At 54.2% G+C, this 17,647-nt stretch overlaps 8 non-coding genes and 1 pseudogene across 8 annotated transcripts; all 9 read left to right on the top strand.

Moving 5' to 3' along the window:
• The first annotated feature begins 1,849 nt into the window (after positions 1 to 1,849).
• Positions 1,850 to 1,968, top strand: LOC125987596 (5S ribosomal RNA). Its single transcript, XR_007488071.1, has one exon. It is a non-coding gene; the product is annotated as a 5S ribosomal RNA (ribosomal RNA).
• A 633-nt stretch (positions 1,969 to 2,601) lies between these two features.
• Positions 2,602 to 2,710, top strand: LOC125987552 (5S ribosomal RNA; annotated as a pseudogene).
• A 1,222-nt stretch (positions 2,711 to 3,932) lies between these two features.
• LOC125987605 (5S ribosomal RNA) lies at positions 3,933 to 4,051 on the top strand. Its single transcript, XR_007488080.1, has one exon. It is a non-coding gene; the product is annotated as a 5S ribosomal RNA (ribosomal RNA).
• A 3,328-nt stretch (positions 4,052 to 7,379) lies between these two features.
• LOC125987580 (5S ribosomal RNA) lies at positions 7,380 to 7,498 on the top strand. Its single transcript, XR_007488055.1, has one exon. It is a non-coding gene; the product is annotated as a 5S ribosomal RNA (ribosomal RNA).
• Positions 7,499 to 8,131: 633 nt separating this feature from the next.
• On the top strand, positions 8,132 to 8,250 carry LOC125987618 (5S ribosomal RNA). Its single transcript, XR_007488093.1, has one exon. It is a non-coding gene; the product is annotated as a 5S ribosomal RNA (ribosomal RNA).
• A 1,222-nt stretch (positions 8,251 to 9,472) lies between these two features.
• LOC125987604 (5S ribosomal RNA) lies at positions 9,473 to 9,591 on the top strand. Its single transcript, XR_007488079.1, has one exon. It is a non-coding gene; the product is annotated as a 5S ribosomal RNA (ribosomal RNA).
• Positions 9,592 to 12,919: 3,328 nt separating this feature from the next.
• LOC125987591 (5S ribosomal RNA) lies at positions 12,920 to 13,038 on the top strand. Its single transcript, XR_007488066.1, has one exon. It is a non-coding gene; the product is annotated as a 5S ribosomal RNA (ribosomal RNA).
• A 633-nt stretch (positions 13,039 to 13,671) lies between these two features.
• LOC125987617 (5S ribosomal RNA) lies at positions 13,672 to 13,790 on the top strand. Its single transcript, XR_007488092.1, has one exon. It is a non-coding gene; the product is annotated as a 5S ribosomal RNA (ribosomal RNA).
• Positions 13,791 to 14,632: 842 nt separating this feature from the next.
• LOC125987571 (5S ribosomal RNA) lies at positions 14,633 to 14,751 on the top strand. The gene has a single exon (XR_007488047.1). It is a non-coding gene; the product is annotated as a 5S ribosomal RNA (ribosomal RNA).
• The last annotated feature ends 2,896 nt before the right edge of the window (positions 14,752 to 17,647 follow it).

The following is a 17,647-nucleotide window of genomic DNA, read 5'->3' as shown; positions in this document are numbered from 1 at the left end:
CGCTCGGCGGGGGCTATTTTCGGCCACTTGGCTCGTGCGCACGGCCTCCCGGATGTGCCGGGCGGGTGCGCGAGCTCGCCGGCCGCTGGAAGTCGAATGAGGCGCCGCGACCACCTCCGCGGTGCTTATAAACAGCCGATCCGCTCGGCGGGGGCTATTTTCGGCCACTTGGCTCGTGCGCACGGCCTCCCGGATGTGCCGGGCGGGTGCGCGAGCTCGCCGGCCGCTGGAAGTCGAATGAGGCGCCGCGACCACCTCCGCGGTGCTTATAAACAGCCGATCCGCTCGGCGGGGGCTCTTTTCGGCCACTTGGCTCGTGCGCACGGCCTCCCGGATGTGCCGGGCGGGTGCGCAGGCTCGCCGGCCGCTGGAAGTCGAATGAGGCGCCGCGACCACCTCCGCGGTGCTTATAAACAGCCGATCCGCTCGGCGGGGGCTATTTTCGGCCACTTGGCTCGTGCGCACGGCCTCCCGGATGTGCCGGGCGGGTGCGCGAGCTCGCCGGCCGCTGGAAGTCGAATGAGGCGCCGCAACCACCCCCGCGGTGCTTATAAACAGCCGATCCGCTCGGCGGGGGCTATTTTCGGCCACTTGGCTCGTGCGCACGGCCTCCCGGATGTGCCAGGCGGGTGCGCGGGCTCGCCGGCCGCTGGAAGTCGAATGAGGCGCCGCGACCACCTCCGCGGTGCTTATAAACAGCCGATCCGCTCGGCGGGGGCTATTTTCGGCCACTTGGCTCGTGCGCACGGCCTCCCGGATGTGCCGGGCGGGTGCGCGAGCTCGCCGGCCGCCGGAAGTCGAATGAGGCGCCGCAACCACCTCCGCGGTGCTTATAAACAGCCGATCCGCTCGGCGGGGGCTATTTTCGGCCACTTGGCTCGTGCGCACGGCCTCCCGGATGTGCCGGGCGGGTGCGCGATCTCGCCGGCCGCTGGAAGTCGAATGAGGCGCCGCGACCACCTCCGCGGTGCTTATAAACAGCCGATCCGCTCGGCGGGGGCTATTTTCGGCCACTTGGCTCGTGCGCACGGCCTCCCGGATGTGCCGGGCGGGTGCACGAGCTCGCCGGCCGCTGGAAGTCGAATGAGGCGCCGCGACCACCTCCGCGGTGCTTATAAACTGCCGATCCGCTCGGCGGGGGCTATTTTCGGCCACTTGGCTCGTGCGCACGGCCTCCCGGATGTGCCGGGCGGGTGCGCGAGCTCGCCGGCCGCTGGAAGTCCAATGAGGCGCCGCGATCTCCTCCGCGGTGCTTTTAAAGTGCCGATCCGCTCGGCTTGGAGCTATTTCCGGCCTCCCGTTGGTGCCGGGCGGCGTGCGCGAGCTCGCCGGCCGCGATCTCCTCCGCGGTGCTTATAAACAGCAGCATGCGCACGGCCTCCCAGAATTTGAACACATTTCGTCAATAAATTTCGCATATTGAATTTTGAAGTTTAATATAATGCAACAATTGAGCTCGACTTATACAAAGGATATATCATAAAATCGTAAATTTCCGTCGAATTTTAGGGGGTCGACTTATACACCGAGTCGACCTGTACACCGGCAAATACGGTAAATACGATTAAATAAAATGATACGACTGGCATAAAAACAAATATAAACCACATAAAAATAAAAGTCACCATTACGTTGAATTATTGGGAGCACCGAGCTTGTTTCTCAGAAACGAGCCGGTCCCATCCAGGCGTAATCGGAGACAATGAAACCCGAAGTGGTTAAGGTTTGTTTTTTAATGCAGGATGCTTGGTCTCCATGTGCCGAAGCAGTTTTGAAGGCTTCATTGGCTCGCTCGCTAGTTTCAGGGGCGATTGTGTCTATAAAATGCAAAATGTTGGGTCACCTCACGGCTTACGGCCATACTACCCTGAGAACGCCTGATCTCGTCCGATCTCGGAAGCTAAGCAGGGTCGGGCCTGGTTAGTACTTGGATGGGAGACCGCCTGGGAATACCAGGTGCTGTAAGCTTTTTCTTTTTCTTATGTGCACTTCAATCGTTTAAGAAGCTATTTTTTACAACACCCATCACGAATGGCATCCGGAAACAGCAAGCCTAATTTAAACTCCGACATTGAAACTATAACACGAGTTTGAAAGCTATATTATGTGGTGACATCCACAGCATTGTAGTTAAATTTTTTACCGCTAGAGAGCAGACTATGTACAGTGAGCATGGCTCCCTGTGAACTCAAAGCAGCAGGCTTGACTTGTAAAAGAACCCAACACAACACTTCCATGAAGTGTTTTTAAACTTTTCAAGGCATTTATTTTGATTCAGCAAAATGCAGGTCGCAACGGCAAATTCGTGCTACCGCATAAAAAGCTGTCAATAACTTTTCATGATAGCCATGTTTCCAGAAAACACCAAAAGCCTTGGAAGAAAGACTGTTTCGGCCCTGGTTGTAAAAAAAACAAAAAAAAACAAAAGGGAAGGGTGACCGTCCGGGAATACCAGGTGCTGAAAGCCTTTTTTTTTTTTTTTTTTTTCCCACGTCAATTGTGAAAGGAAACTTTTACCACAGCCATCAAGTCCCGCCGCTGCTTGGCATGGTTTCAGGGGCGATTGTGTCTATAAAATGAAAAATTCTGAGCGGTCTCACGGCTTACGGCCATACTACCCTGAGAGCGCCCGATCTCGGAGGCTAAGCAGGGTCGGGCCTGGTTAGTACTTGGATGGGAGACCGCCTGGGAATACCAGTTACCGTAAGCTTTTTTTTTTTTTTTTTTTTCTTATGTGCACTTCAATCGTTTAAGCCAAGAACTTTTTACAGCACCCATCAAGAATGGCATTCGGAAACTGCAAGCCTAGTTTGAACTCCGACACTGAAACTACAACACGAGTTTAAAACCTACATTGTGTGGCGACAGCCATAGCATTGCAGTTCACGTTTTTACCGCCAGAGGACAGACTATGTACAGTGAATAAAGAGCATGGCTCCCTGTGAACTCAAAGCAGCAGTCTTTACTTGTAAAAGATCCCAGCACAACACATTGTGCTTCCATGTAGTGTTTTTACCTTTTTCATGACATTTATTTTGATACAGCCAAATGCAGGTTTTGTGCACTTCACTTTTCCGTTGGGCATTCGCGTAGAACCCTATTCCAGTTACGGCCAGATTCTTTTAGACTAGTGGTACCCAAACTTTCTTGCGCCACGGACCGGCTACGCGTCAGAAATATTTTTGCGGACCTGCCTTTATATATATAAATAAACAATAAATCTATATAAATAAATACTACATTTATAATAAATATATATAAATAGGATTAAATAAAATGATACGACGGGCGGCTCGGTGGCTCACTGGGTAGCACGTCCGCCTCACAGTTAGGAGGGTGCGGGTTCGATTCCACCTCCGGCCCTCCCTGTGTGGAGTTTGCATGTTCTCCCCGGGCCCGCGTGGGTTTTCTCCGGGCACTCCGGTTTCCTCCCACATTCCAAAAACATGCTTGGTAGGCCGATTGAAGACTCTAAATTGTCCCTAGGTGTGAGTGTGAGTGAGATTGGTTGTCTGTCTCTGTGTGCCCTGCGATTGGCTGGCAACCAGTTCAGGGTGTCCCCCGCCTACTGCCCGATGACGGCTGGGATAGGCTCCAGCACGCCCGCGACCCCCGTGGGGACTAAGCGGTTCAGAAAATGGATGGATGGATGGAAAATGATACGACTGGCATAAAAACAAATATAAACCACATAAAAATAAAAGTCACCATTACGTTGAATTATTGGGAGCACCGAGCTTGTTTCTCAGAAACGAGCCGGTCCCATCCAGGCGTAATCGGAGACAATGAAACCCAAAGTGGTTAAGGTTTGTCTTTTAATGCAGGATGCTTGGTCTCCATGTGCCGAAGCAGTTTTGAAGGCTTCATTGGCTCGCTCGCTAGTTTCAGGGGCGATTGTGTCTATAAAATGCAAAATGTTGGGTCACCTCACGGCTTACGGCCATACTACCCTGAGAACGCCTGATCTCGTCTGATCTCCGAAGCTAAGCAGGGTCGGGCCTGGTTAGTACTTGGATGGGAGACTGCCTGGGAATACCAGGTGCTGTAAGCTTTTTCTTTTTCTTATGTGCACTTCAAGCTCTTTTTTTTTTTTCTTATGTGCACTTCAATCGTTTAAGCCAAGAACTTTTTACAGCACCCATCACGAATGGCATTCGGAAACTGCAAGCCTAGTTTGAACTCCGACACTGAAACTACAACACGAGTTAAAAACCTCTATGTACAGTGAATAAAGAGCATGGCTCCCTGTGAACTCAAAGCAGCAGTCTTTACTTGTAAAAGAAACCAGCACAACACATTGCGCTTCCATGTAGTGTTTTTACCTTTTTCATGACATTTATTTTGATACAGCCAAATGCAGGTTTTGTGCACTTCACTTTTCCGTTGGGCATTCGCGTAGAACCCTATTCCAGTTACGGCCAGATTCTTTTAGACTAGTGGTCCCCAACCTTTCTTGCGCCACGGACCGGCTACGCGTCAGAAATATTTTTGCGGACCTGCCTTTATATATATAAATAAACAATAAATCTATATAAATAAATACTACATTTATAATAAGTATATATACCGTATTTGCCGGTGTATTGGTCGACCTTTTTCGATCCAAAATCGACCGAAAAAAATCGACCTCGACTTATACACCGAGTCATAAAATTTAACTTCGTACTCATCGCTTCAAATGTGATGGTAACCAAGGCCGTTTCTCATGCATCTCATTGTGCGTTGCACTTAGAAAATTTGAACCGAGCGGCGTGCGCGAGTGCGCGGCCCGCTGGAAGTCGAATGAGGCGCCGCGACCACCTCCGCGGTGCTTATAAACAGCCGATCCGCTCGGCGGGGGCTATTTTCGGCCACTTGGCTCGTGCGCACGGCCTCCCGGATGTGCCGGGCGGGTGCGCGAGCTCGCCGGCCGCTGGAAGTCGAATGAGGCGCCGCGACCACCTCCGCGGTGCTTATAAACAGCCGATCCGCTCGGCGGGGACTATTTTCGGCCACTTGGCTCGTGCGCACGGCCTCCCGGATGTGCCGGGCGGGTGCGCGAGCTCGCCGGCCGCTTGAAGTCGAATGAGGCGCCGCGACCACCTCCGCGGTGCTTATTAACAGCCGATCCGCTCGGCGGTGGCTATTTTCGGCCACTTGGCTCGTGCGCACGGCCTCCCGGATGTGCCGGGCGGGTGCGCGAGCTCGCCGGCCGCTTGAAGTCGAATGAGGCGCCGCGACCACCTCCGCGGTGCTTATAAACAGCCGATCCGCTCGGCGGGGGCTATTTTCGGCCACTTGGCTCGTGCGCACGGCCTCCCGGATGTGCCGGGCGGGTGCGCGATCTCGCCGGCCGCTGGAAGTCGAATGAGGCGCCGCGACCACCTCCGCGGTGCTTATAAACAGCCGATCCGCTCGGCGGGGGCTATTTTCGGCCACTTGGCTCGTGCGCACGGCCTCCCGGATGTGCCGGGCGGGTGCGCGAGCTCGCCGGCCGCTGGAAGTCGAATGAGGCGCCGCGACCACCTCCGCGGTGCTTATAAACAGCCGATCCGCTCGGCGGCGGCTATTTTCGGCCACTTGGCTCGTGCGCACGGCCTCCCGGATGTGCCGGGCGGGTGCGCGAGCTCGCCGGCCGCTGGAAGTCGAATGAGGCGCCGCGACCACCTCCGCGGTGCTTATAAACAGCCGATCCGCTCGGCGGGGGCTATTTTCGGCCACTTGGCTCGTGCGCACGGCCTCCCGGATGTGCCGGGCGGGTGCGCGAGCTCGCTGGCCGCTGGAAGTCGAATGAGCCGCCGCGACCACCTCCGCGGTGCTTATAAACAGCCGATCCGCTCGGCGGGGGCTATTTTCGGCCACTTGGCTCGTGCGCACGGCCTCCCGGATGTGCCGGGCGGGTGCGCGAGCTCGCCGGCCGCTGGAAGTCGAATGAGGCGCCGCGACCACCTCCGCGGTGCTTATAAACAGCCGATCCGCTCGGCGGGGGCTATTTTCGGCCACTTGGCTCGTGCGCACGGCCTCCCGGATGTGCCGGGCGGGTGCGCGAGCTCGCCGGCCGCTGGAAGTCGAATGAGGCGCCGCGACCACCTCCGCGGTGCTTACAAACAGCCGATCCGCTCGGCGGGGGCTATTTTCGGCCACTTGGCTCGTGCGCACGGCCTCTCGGATGTGCCGGGCGGGTGCGCGAGCTCGCCGGCCGCTGGAAGTCGAATGAGGCGCCGCGACCACCTCCGCGGTGCTTATAAACAACCGATCCGCTCGGCGGGGGCTATTTTCGGCCACTTGGCTCGTGCGCACGGCCTCCCGGATGTGCCGGGCGGGTGCGCGAGCTCGCCGGCCGCTGGAAGTCGAATGAGGCGCCGCGACCACCTCCGCGGTGCTTATAAACAGCCAATCCGCTCGGCGGGGGCTATTTTCGGCCACTTGGCTTGTGCGCACGGCCTCCCGGATGTGCCGGGCGGGTGCGCGAGCTCGCCGGCCGCTGGAAGTCGAATGAGGCGCCCGACCACCTCCGCGGTGCTTATAAACAGCCGATCCGCTCGGCGGGGCTATTTTCGGCCACTTGGCTCGTGCGCACGGCCTCCCGGATGTGCCGGGCGGGTGCGCGAGCTCGCCGGCCGCTGGAAGTCGAATGAGGCGCCGCGACCACCTCCGCGGTGCTTATAAACAGCCGATCCGCTCGGCGGGGGCTATTTTCGGCCACTTGGCTCGTGCGCACGGCCTCCCGGATGTGCCGGGCGGGTGCGCGAGCTCGCCGGCCGCTGGAAGTCCAATGAGGCGCCGCGATCTCCTCCGCGGTGCTTATAAAGTGCCGATCCGCTCGGCTTGGAGCTATTTCCGGCCTCCCGTTGGTGCCGGGCGGCGTGCGCGAGCTCGCCGGCCGCGATCTCCTCCGCGGTGCTTATAAACAGCAGCATGCGCACGGCCTCCCAGAATTTGAACACATTTCGTCAATAAATTTCGCATATTGAATTTTGAAGTTTAATATAATGCAACAATTGAGCTCGACTTATACAAAGGATATATCATAAAATCGTAAATTTCCGTCGAATTTTAGGGGGTCGACTTATACACCGAGTCGACCTGTACACCGGCAAATACGGTAAATACGATTAAATAAAATGATACGACTGGCATAAAAACAAATATAAACCACATAAAAATAAAAGTCACCATTACGTTGAATTATTGGGAGCACCGAGCTTGTTTCTCAGAAACGAGCCGGTCCCATCCAGGCGTAATCGGAGACAATGAAACCCGAAGTGGTTAAAGTTTGTCTTTTAATGCAGGATGCTTGGTCTCCATGTGCCGAAGCAGTTTTGAAGGCTTCATTGGCTCGCTCGCTAGTTTCAGGGGCGATTGTGTCTATAAAATGCAAAATGTTGGGTCACCTCACGGCTTACGGCCATACTACCCTGAGAACGCCCGATCTCGTCCGATCTCGGAAGCTAAGCAGGGTCGGGCCTGGTTAGTACTTGGATGGGAGACCGCCTGGGAATACCAGGTGCTGTAAGCTTTTTCTTTTTCTTATGTGCACTTCAATCGTTTAAGAAGCTATTTTTTACAACACCCATCACGAATGGCATCCGGAAACAGCAAGCCTAATTTAAACTCCGACATTGAAACTATAACACGAGTTTGAAAGCTATATTATGTGGTGACATCCACAGCATTGTAGTTAAATTTTTTACCGCTAGAGAGCAGACTATGTACAGTGAGCATGGCTCCCTGTGAACTCAAAGCAGCAGGCTTGACTTGTAAAAGAACCCAACACAACACTTCCATGAAGTGTTTTTAAACTTTTCAAGGCATTTATTTTGATTCAGCAAAATGCAGGTCGCAACGGCAAATTCGTGCTACCGCATAAAAAGCTGTCAATAACTTTTCATGATAGCCATGTTTCCAGAAAACACCAAAAGCCTTGGAAGAAAGACTGTTTCGGCCCTGGTTGTAAAAAAAAAAAAAAAAAAAAAAAAAGTGAAGGGTGACCGTCCGGGAATACCAGGTGCTGAAAGCCTTTTTTTTTTTTTTTTTTCCCACGTCAATTGTGAAAGGAAACTTTTACCACAGCCATCAAGTCCCGCCGCTGCTTGGCATGGTTTCAGGGGCGATTGTGTCTATAAAATGAAAAATTCTGAGCGGTCTCACGGCTTACGGCCATACTACCCTGAGAGCGCCCGATCTCGTCCGATCTCGGAGGCTAAGCAGGGTCGGGCCTGGTTAGTACTTGGATGGGAGACCGCCTGGGAATACCAGTTACCGTAAGCTTTTTTTTTTTTTTTTTTTTCTTATGTGCACTTCAATCGTTTAAGCCAAGAACTTTTTACAGCACCCATCAAGAATGGCATTCGCAAACTGCAAGCCTAGTTTGAACTCCGACACTGAAACTACAACACGAGTTTAAAACCTACATTGTGTGGCGACAGCCATAGCATTGCAGTTCACGTTTTTACCGCTAGAGGACAGACTATGTACAGTGAATAAAGAGCATGGCTCCCTGTGAACTCAAAGCAGCAGTCTTTACTTGTAAAAGATCCCAGCACAACACATTGTGCTTCCATGTAGTGTTTTTACCTTTTTCATGACATTTATTTTGATACAGCCAAATGCAGGTTTTGTGCACTTCACTTTTCCGTTGGGCATTCGCGTAGAACCCTATTCCAGTTACGGCCAGATTCTTTTAGACTAGTGGTACCCAAACTTTCTTGCGCCACGGACCGGCTACGCGTCAGAAATATTTTTGCGGACCTGCCTTTATATATATAAATAAACAATAAATCTATATAAATAAATACTACATTTATAATAAATATATATAAATAGGATTAAATAAAATGATACGACGGGCGGCTCGGTGGCTCACTGGGTAGCACGTCCGCCTCACAGTTAGGAGGGTGCGGGTTCGATTCCACCTCCGGCCCTCCCTGTGTGGAGTTTGCATGTTCTCCCCGGGCCCGCGTGGGTTTTCTCCGGGCACTCCGGTTTCCTCCCACATTCCAAAAACATGCTTGGTAGGCCGATTGAAGACTCTAAATTGTCCCTAGGTGTGAGTGTGAGTGAGATTGGTTGTCTGTCTCTGTGTGCCCTGCGATTGGCTGGCAACCAGTTCAGGGTGTCCCCCGCCTACTGCCCGATGACGGCTGGGATAGGCTCCAGCACGCCCGCGACCCCCGTGGGGACTAAGCGGTTCAGAAAATGGATGGATGGATGGAAAATGATACGACTGGCATAAAAACAAATATAAACCACATAAAAATAAAAGTCACCATTACGTTGAATTATTGGGAGCACCGAGCTTGTTTCTCAGAAACGAGCCGGTCCCATCCAGGCGTAATCGGAGACAATGAAACCCAAAGTGGTTAAGGTTTGTCTTTTAATGCAGGATGCTTGGTCTCCATGTGCCGAAGCAGTTTTGAAGGCTTCATTGGCTCGCTCGCTAGTTTCAGGGGCGATTGTGTCTATAAAATGCAAAATGTTGGGTCACCTCACGGCTTACGGCCATACTACCCTGAGAACGCCTGATCTCGTCTGATCTCCGAAGCTAAGCAGGGTCGGGCCTGGTTAGTACTTGGATGGGAGACTGCCTGGGAATACCAGGTGCTGTAAGCTTTTTCTTTTTCTTATGTGCACTTCAAGCTCTTTTTTTTTTTTCTTATGTGCACTTCAATCGTTTAAGCCAAGAACTTTTTACAGCACCCATCACGAATGGCATTCGGAAACTGCAAGCCTAGTTTGAACTCCGACACTGAAACTACAACACGAGTTAAAAACCTCTATGTACAGTGAATAAAGAGCATGGCTCCCTGTGAACTCAAAGCAGCAGTCTTTACTTGTAAAAGAAACCAGCACAACACATTGCGCTTCCATGTAGTGTTTTTACCTTTTTCATGACATTTATTTTGATACAGCCAAATGCAGGTTTTGTGCACTTCACTTTTCCGTTGGGCATTCGCGTAGAACCCTATTCCAGTTACGGCCAGATTCTTTTAGACTATTGGTCCCCAACCTTTCTTGCGCCACGGACCGGCTACGCGTCAGAAATATTTTTGCGGACCTGCCTTTATATATATAAATAAACAATAAATCTATATAAATAAATACTACATTTATAATAAGTATATGTACCGTATTTGCCGGTGTATTGGTCGACCTTTTTCGATCCAAAATCGACCGAAAAAAATCGACCTCGACTTATACACCGAGTCATAAAATTTAACTTCGTACTCATCGCTTCAAATGTGATGGTAACCAAGGCCGTTTCTCATGCATCTCATTGTGCGTTGCACTTAGAAAATTTGAACCGGGCGGCGTGCGCGAGTGCGCGGCCCGCTGGAAGTCGAATGAGGCGCCGCGACCACCTCCGCGGTGCTTATAAACAGCCGATCCGCTCGGCGGGGGCTATTTTCGGCCACTTGGCTCGTGCGCACGGCCTCCCGGATGTGCCGGGCGGGTGCGCGAGCTCGCCGGCCGCTGGAAGTCGAATGAGGCGCCGCGACCACCTCCGCGGTGCTTATAAACAGCCGATCCGCTCGGCGGGGACTATTTTCGGCCACTTGGCTCGTGCGCACGGCCTCCCGGATGTGCCGGGCGGGTGCGCGAGCTCGCCGGCCGCTTGAAGTCGAATGAGGCGCCGCGACCACCTCCGCGGTGCTTATTAACAGCCGATCCGCTCGGCGGTGGCTATTTTCGGCCACTTGGCTCGTGCGCACGGCCTCCCGGATGTGCCGGGCGGGTGCGCGAGCTCGCCGGCCGCTTGAAGTCGAATGAGGCGCCGCGACCACCTCCGCGGTGCTTATAAACAGCCGATCCGCTCGGCGGGGGCTATTTTCGGCCACTTGGCTCGTGCGCACGGCCTCCCGGATGTGCCGGGCGGGTGCGCGATCTCGCCGGCCGCTGGAAGTCGAATGAGGCGCCGCGACCACCTCCGCGGTGCTTATAAACAGCCGATCCGCTCGGCGGGGGCTATTTTCGGCCACTTGGCTCGTGCGCACGGCCTCCCGGATGTGCCGGGCGGGTGCGCGAGCTCGCCGGCCGCTGGAAGTCGAATGAGGCGCCGCGACCACCTCCGCGGTGCTTATAAACAGCCGATCCGCTCGGCGGCGGCTATTTTCGGCCACTTGGCTCGTGCGCACGGCCTCCCGGATGTGCCGGGCGGGTGCGCGAGCTCGCCGGCCGCTGGAAGTCGAATGAGGCGCCGCGACCACCTCCGCGGTGCTTATAAACAGCCGATCCGCTCGGCGGGGGCTATTTTCGGCCACTTGGCTCGTGCGCACGGCCTCCCGGATGTGCCGGGCGGGTGCGCGAGCTCGCTGGCCGCTGGAAGTCGAATGAGCCGCCGCGACCACCTCCGCGGTGCTTATAAACAGCCGATCCGCTCGGCGGGGGCTATTTTCGGCCACTTGGCTCGTGCGCACGGCCTCCCGGATGTGCCGGGCGGGTGCGCGAGCTCGCCGGCCGCTGGAAGTCGAATGAGGCGCCGCGACCACCTCCGCGGTGCTTATAAACAGCCGATCCGCTCGGCGGGGGCTATTTTCGGCCACTTGGCTCGTGCGCACGGCCTCCCGGATGTGCCGGGCGGGTGCGCGAGCTCGCCGGCCGCTGGAAGTCGAATGAGGCGCCGCGACCACCTCCGCGGTGCTTACAAACAGCCGATCCGCTCGGCGGGGGCTATTTTCGGCCACTTGGCTCGTGCGCACGGCCTCTCGGATGTGCCGGGCGGGTGCGCGAGCTCGCCGGCCGCTGGAAGTCGAATGAGGCGCCGCGACCACCTCCGCGGTGCTTATAAACAACCGATCCGCTCGGCGGGGGCTATTTTCGGCCACTTGGCTCGTGCGCACGGCCTCCCGGATGTGCCGGGCGGGTGCGCGAGCTCGCCGGCCGCTGGAAGTCGAATGAGGCGCCGCGACCACCTCCGCGGTGCTTATAAACAGCCAATCCGCTCGGCGGGGGCTATTTTCGGCCACTTGGCTTGTGCGCACGGCCTCCCGGATGTGCCGGGCGGGTGCGCGAGCTCGCCGGCCGCTGGAAGTCGAATGAGGCGCCCGACCACCTCCGCGGTGCTTATAAACAGCCGATCCGCTCGGCGGGGCTATTTTCGGCCACTTGGCTCGTGCGCACGGCCTCCCGGATGTGCCGGGCGGGTGCGCGAGCTCGCCGGCCGCTGGAAGTCGAATGAGGCGCCGCGACCACCTCCGCGGTGCTTATAAACAGCCGATCCGCTCGGCGGGGGCTATTTTCGGCCACTTGGCTCGTGCGCACGGCCTCCCGGATGTGCCGGGCGGGTGCGCGAGCTCGCCGGCCGCTGGAAGTCCAATGAGGCGCCGCGATCTCCTCCGCGGTGCTTATAAAGTGCCGATCCGCTCGGCTTGGAGCTATTTCCGGCCTCCCGTTGGTGCCGGGCGGCGTGCGCGAGCTCGCCGGCCGCGATCTCCTCCGCGGTGCTTATAAACAGCAGCATGCGCACGGCCTCCCAGAATTTGAACACATTTCGTCAATAAATTTCGCATATTGAATTTTGAAGTTTAATATAATGCAACAATTGAGCTCGACTTATACAAAGGATATATCATAAAATCGTAAATTTCCGTCGAATTTTAGGGGGTCGACTTATACACCGAGTCGACCTGTACACCGGCAAATACGGTAAATACGATTAAATAAAATGATACGACTGGCATAAAAACAAATATAAACCACATAAAAATAAAAGTCACCATTACGTTGAATTATTGGGAGCACCGAGCTTGTTTCTCAGAAACGAGCCGGTCCCATCCAGGCGTAATCGGAGACAATGAAACCCGAAGTGGTTAAAGTTTGTCTTTTAATGCAGGATGCTTGGTCTCCATGTGCCGAAGCAGTTTTGAAGGCTTCATTGGCTCGCTCGCTAGTTTCAGGGGCGATTGTGTCTATAAAATGCAAAATGTTGGGTCACCTCACGGCTTACGGCCATACTACCCTGAGAACTCCCGATCTCGTCCGATCTCGGAAGCTAAGCAGGGTCGGGCCTGGTTAGTACTTGGATGGGAGACCGCCTGGGAATACCAGGTGCTGTAAGCTTTTTCTTTTTCTTATGTGCACTTCAATCGTTTAAGAAGCTATTTTTTACAACACCCATCACGAATGGCATCCGGAAACAGCAAGCCTAATTTAAACTCCGACATTGAAACTATAACACGAGTTTGAAAGCTATATTATGTGGTGACATCCACAGCATTGTAGTTAAATTTTTTACCGCTAGAGAGCAGACTATGTACAGTGAGCATGGCTCCCTGTGAACTCAAAGCAGCAGGCTTGACTTGTAAAAGAACCCAACACAACACTTCCATGAAGTGTTTTTAAACTTTTCAAGGCATTTATTTTGATTCAGCAAAATGCAGGTCGCAACGGCAAATTCGTGCTACCGCATAAAAAGCTGTCAATAACTTTTCATGATAGCCATGTTTCCAGAAAACACCAAAAGCCTTGGAAGAAAGACTGTTTCGGCCCTGGTTGTAAAAAAAAAAAAAAAAAAAAAAAAAGTGAAGGGTGACCGTCCGGGAATACCAGGTGCTGAAAGCCTTTTTTTTTTTTTTTTTTCCCACGTCAATTGTGAAAGGAAACTTTTACCACAGCCATCAAGTCCCGCCGCTGCTTGGCATGGTTTCAGGGGCGATTGTGTCTATAAAATGAAAAATTCTGAGCGGTCTCACGGCTTACGGCCATACTACCCTGAGAGCGCCCGATCTCGTCCGATCTCGGAGGCTAAGCAGGGTCGGGCCTGGTTAGTACTTGGATGGGAGACCGCCTGGGAATACCAGTTACCGTAAGCTTTTTTTTTTTTTTTTTTTTCTTATGTGCACTTCAATCGTTTAAGCCAAGAACTTTTTACAGCACCCATCAAGAATGGCATTCGCAAACTGCAAGCCTAGTTTGAACTCCGACACTGAAACTACAACACGAGTTTAAAACCTACATTGTGTGGCGACAGCCATAGCATTGCAGTTCACGTTTTTACCGCTAGAGGACAGACTATGTACAGTGAATAAAGAGCATGGCTCCCTGTGAACTCAAAGCAGCAGTCTTTACTTGTAAAAGATCCCAGCACAACACATTGTGCTTCCATGTAGTGTTTTTACCTTTTTCATGACATTTATTTTGATACAGCCAAATGCAGGTTTTGTGCACTTCACTTTTCCGTTGGGCATTCGCGTAGAACCCTATTCCAGTTACGGCCAGATTCTTTTAGACTAGTGGTACCCAAACTTTCTTGCGCCACGGACCGGCTACGCGTCAGAAATATTTTTGCGGACCTGCCTTTATATATATAAATAAACAATAAATCTATATAAATAAATACTACATTTATAATAAATATATATAAATAGGATTAAATAAAATGATACGACTGGCATAAAAACAAATATAAACCACATAAAAATAAAAGTCACCATTACGTTGAATTATTGGGAGCACCGAGCTTGTTTCTCAGAAACGAGCCGGTCCCATCCAGGCGTAATCGGAGACAATGAAACCCAAAGTGGTTAAGGTTTGTCTTTTAATGCAGGATGCTTGGTCTCCATGTGCCGAAGCAGTTTTGAAGGCTTCATTGGCTCGCTCGCTAGTTTCAGGGGCGATTGTGTCTATAAAATGCAAAATGTTGGGTCACCTCACGGCTTACGGCCATACTACCCTGAGAACGCCCGATCTCGTCCGATCTCGGAAGCTAAGCAGGGTCGGGCCTGGTTAGTACTTGGATGGGAGACCGCCTGGGAATACCAGGTGCTGTAAGCTTTTTCTTTTTCTTATGTGCACTTCAAGCTCTTTTTTTTTTTTTTCTTATGTGCACTTCAATCGTTTAAGCCAAGAACTTTTTACAGTACCCATCACGAATGGCATTCGGAAACTGCAAGCCTAGTTTGAACTCCGACACTGAAACTACAACACGAGTTAAAAACCTCTATGTACAGTGAATAAAGAGCATGGCTCCCTGTGAACTCAAAGCAGCAGTCTTTACTTGTAAAAGAACCCAGCACAACACATTGCGCTTCCATGTAGTGTTTTTACCTTTTTCATGACATTTATTTTGATACAGCCAAATGCAGGTTTTTTGCACTTCACTTTTCCGTTGGGCATTCGCGTAGAACCCTATTCCAGTTACGGCCAGATTCTTTTAGACTAGTGGTCCCCAACCTTTCTTGCGCCACGGACCGGCTACGCGTCAGAAATATTTTTGCGGACCTGCCTTTATATATATAAATAAACAATAAATCTATATAAATAAATACTACATTTATAATAAGTATATATACCGTATTTGCCGGTGTATTGGTCGACCTTTTTCGATCCAAAATCGACCGAAAAAAATCGACCTCGACTTATACACCGAGTCATAAAATTTAACTTCGTATTCATCGCTTCAAATGTGATGGTAACCAAGGCCGTTTCTCATGCATCTCATTGTGCGTTGCACTTAGAAAATTTGAACCGGGCGGCGTGCGCGAGTGCGCGGCCCGCTGGAAGTCGAATGAGGCGCCGCGACCACCTCCGCGGTGCTTATAAACAGCCGATCCGCTCGGCGGGGGCTATTTTCGGCCACTTGGCTCGTGCGCACGGCCTCCCGGATGTGCATGGCGGGTGCGCGAGCTCGCCGGCCGCTGGAAGTCGAATGAGGCGCCGCGACCACCTCCGCGGTGCTTATAAACAGCCGATCCGCTCGGCGGGGGCTATTTTCGGCCACTTGGCTCGTGCGCACGGCCTCCCGGATGTGCCGGGCGGGTGCGCGAGCTCGCCGCCCGCCGGAAGTCGAATGAGGCGCCGCGACCACCTCCGCGGTGCTTATAAACAGCCGATCAGCTCGGCGGTGGCTATTTTCGGCCACTTGGCTCGTGCGCACGGCCTCCCGGATGTGCCGGGCGGGTGCGCGAGCTCGCCGGCCGCTGGAAGTCGAATGAGGCGCCGCGACCACCTCCGCGGTGCTTATAAACAGCCGATCCGCTCGGCGGGGGCTATTTTCGGCCACTTGGCTCGTGCGCACGGCCTCCCGGATGTGCCGGGCGGGTGCGCGAGCTCGCCGGCCGCTTGAAGTCGAATGAGGCGCCGCGACCACCTCCGCGGTGCTTATAAACAGCCGATCCGTTTGGCGGGGGCTATTTTCGGCCACTTGGCTCGTGCGCACGGCCTCCCGGATGTGCCGGGCGGGTGCGCGAGCTCGCCGGCCGCTTGAAGTCGAATGAGGCGCCGCGACCACCTCCGCGGTGCTTATAAACAGCCGATCCGCTCGGCGGGGGCTATTTTCGGCCACTTGGCTCGTGCGCACGGCCTCCCGGATGTGCCGGGCGGGTGCGCGAGCTGGCCGGCCGCTGGAAGTCGAATGAGGCGCCGCGACCACCTCCGCGGTGCTTATAAACGGCCGATCCGCTCGGCGGGGGCTATTTTCGGCCACTTGGCTCGTGCGCACGGCCTCCCGGAGTTGCCGGGCGGGTGCGCGAGCTCGCCGGCCGCTGGAAGTCGAATGAGGCGCCGCGACCACCTCCGCGGTGCTTACAAACAGCCGATCCGCTCGGCGGGGGCTATTTTCGTCCACTTGGCTCGTGCGCACGGCCTCCCGGATGTGCCGAGCGGGTGCGCGAGCTCGCCGGCCGCTGGAAGTCGAATGAGGCGCCGCGCCCACCTCCGCGGTGCTTATAAACAGCCGATCCGCTCGGCGGGGGCTATTTTCGGCCACTTGGCTCGTGCGCACGGCCTCCCGGATGTGCCGGGCGGGTGCGCGAGCTCGCCGGCCGCTGGAAGTCGAATGAGGCGCCGCGACCACCTCCGCGGTGCTTATAAACAGCCGATCCGCTCGGCGGGGGCTATTTTCGGCCACTTGGCTCGTGCGCACGGCCTCCCGGATGTGCCGGGCGGGTGCGCGATCTCGCCGGCCGCTGGAAGTCGAATGAGGCGCCGCGACCACCTCCGCGGTGCTTATAAACAGCCGATCCGCTCGGCGGGGGCTATTTTCGGCCACTTGGCTCGTGCGCACGGCCTCCCGGATGTGCCGGGCGGGTGCGCGAGCTCGCCGGCCGCTGGAAGTCGAATGAGGCGCCGCGACCACCTCCGCGGTGCTTATAAACAGCCGATCCGCTCGGCGGGGGCTATTTTCGGCCACTTGGCTCGTGCGCACGACCTCCCGGATGTGCCGGGCGGGTGCGCGAGCTCGCCGGCCGCTGGAAGTCCAATGAGGCGCCGCGATCTCCTCCGCGGTGCTTTTAAAGTGCCGATCCGCTCGGCTTGGAGCTATTTCCGGCCTCCCGTTGGTGCCGGGCGGCGTGCGCGAGCTCGCCGGCCGCGATCTCCTCCGCGGTGCTTATAAACAGCAGCATGCGCACGGCCTCCCAGAATTTGAACACATTTCGTCAATAAATTTCGCATATTGAATTTTGAAGTTTAATATAATGCAACAATTGAGCTCGACTTATACAAAGGATATATCATAAAATCGTAAATTTCCGTCGAATTTTAGGGGGTCGACTTATACACCGAGTCGACCTGTACACCGGCAAATACGGTAAATACGATTAAATAAAATGATACGACTGGCATAAAAACAAATATAAACCACATAAAAATAAAAGTCACCATTACGTTGAATTATTGGGAGCACCGAGCTTGTTTCTCAGAAACGAGCAGGTCCCATCCAGGCGTAATC

The sequence above is a fragment of the Syngnathus scovelli genome, chromosome 19 (genome assembly GCF_024217435.2).
Source record: "Syngnathus scovelli strain Florida chromosome 19, RoL_Ssco_1.2, whole genome shotgun sequence".
In the NCBI taxonomy this organism is placed as follows: Eukaryota; Metazoa; Chordata; class Actinopteri; order Syngnathiformes; family Syngnathidae; genus Syngnathus; species Syngnathus scovelli.
This window is presented reverse-complemented; position numbering and strand designations above follow the sequence as displayed.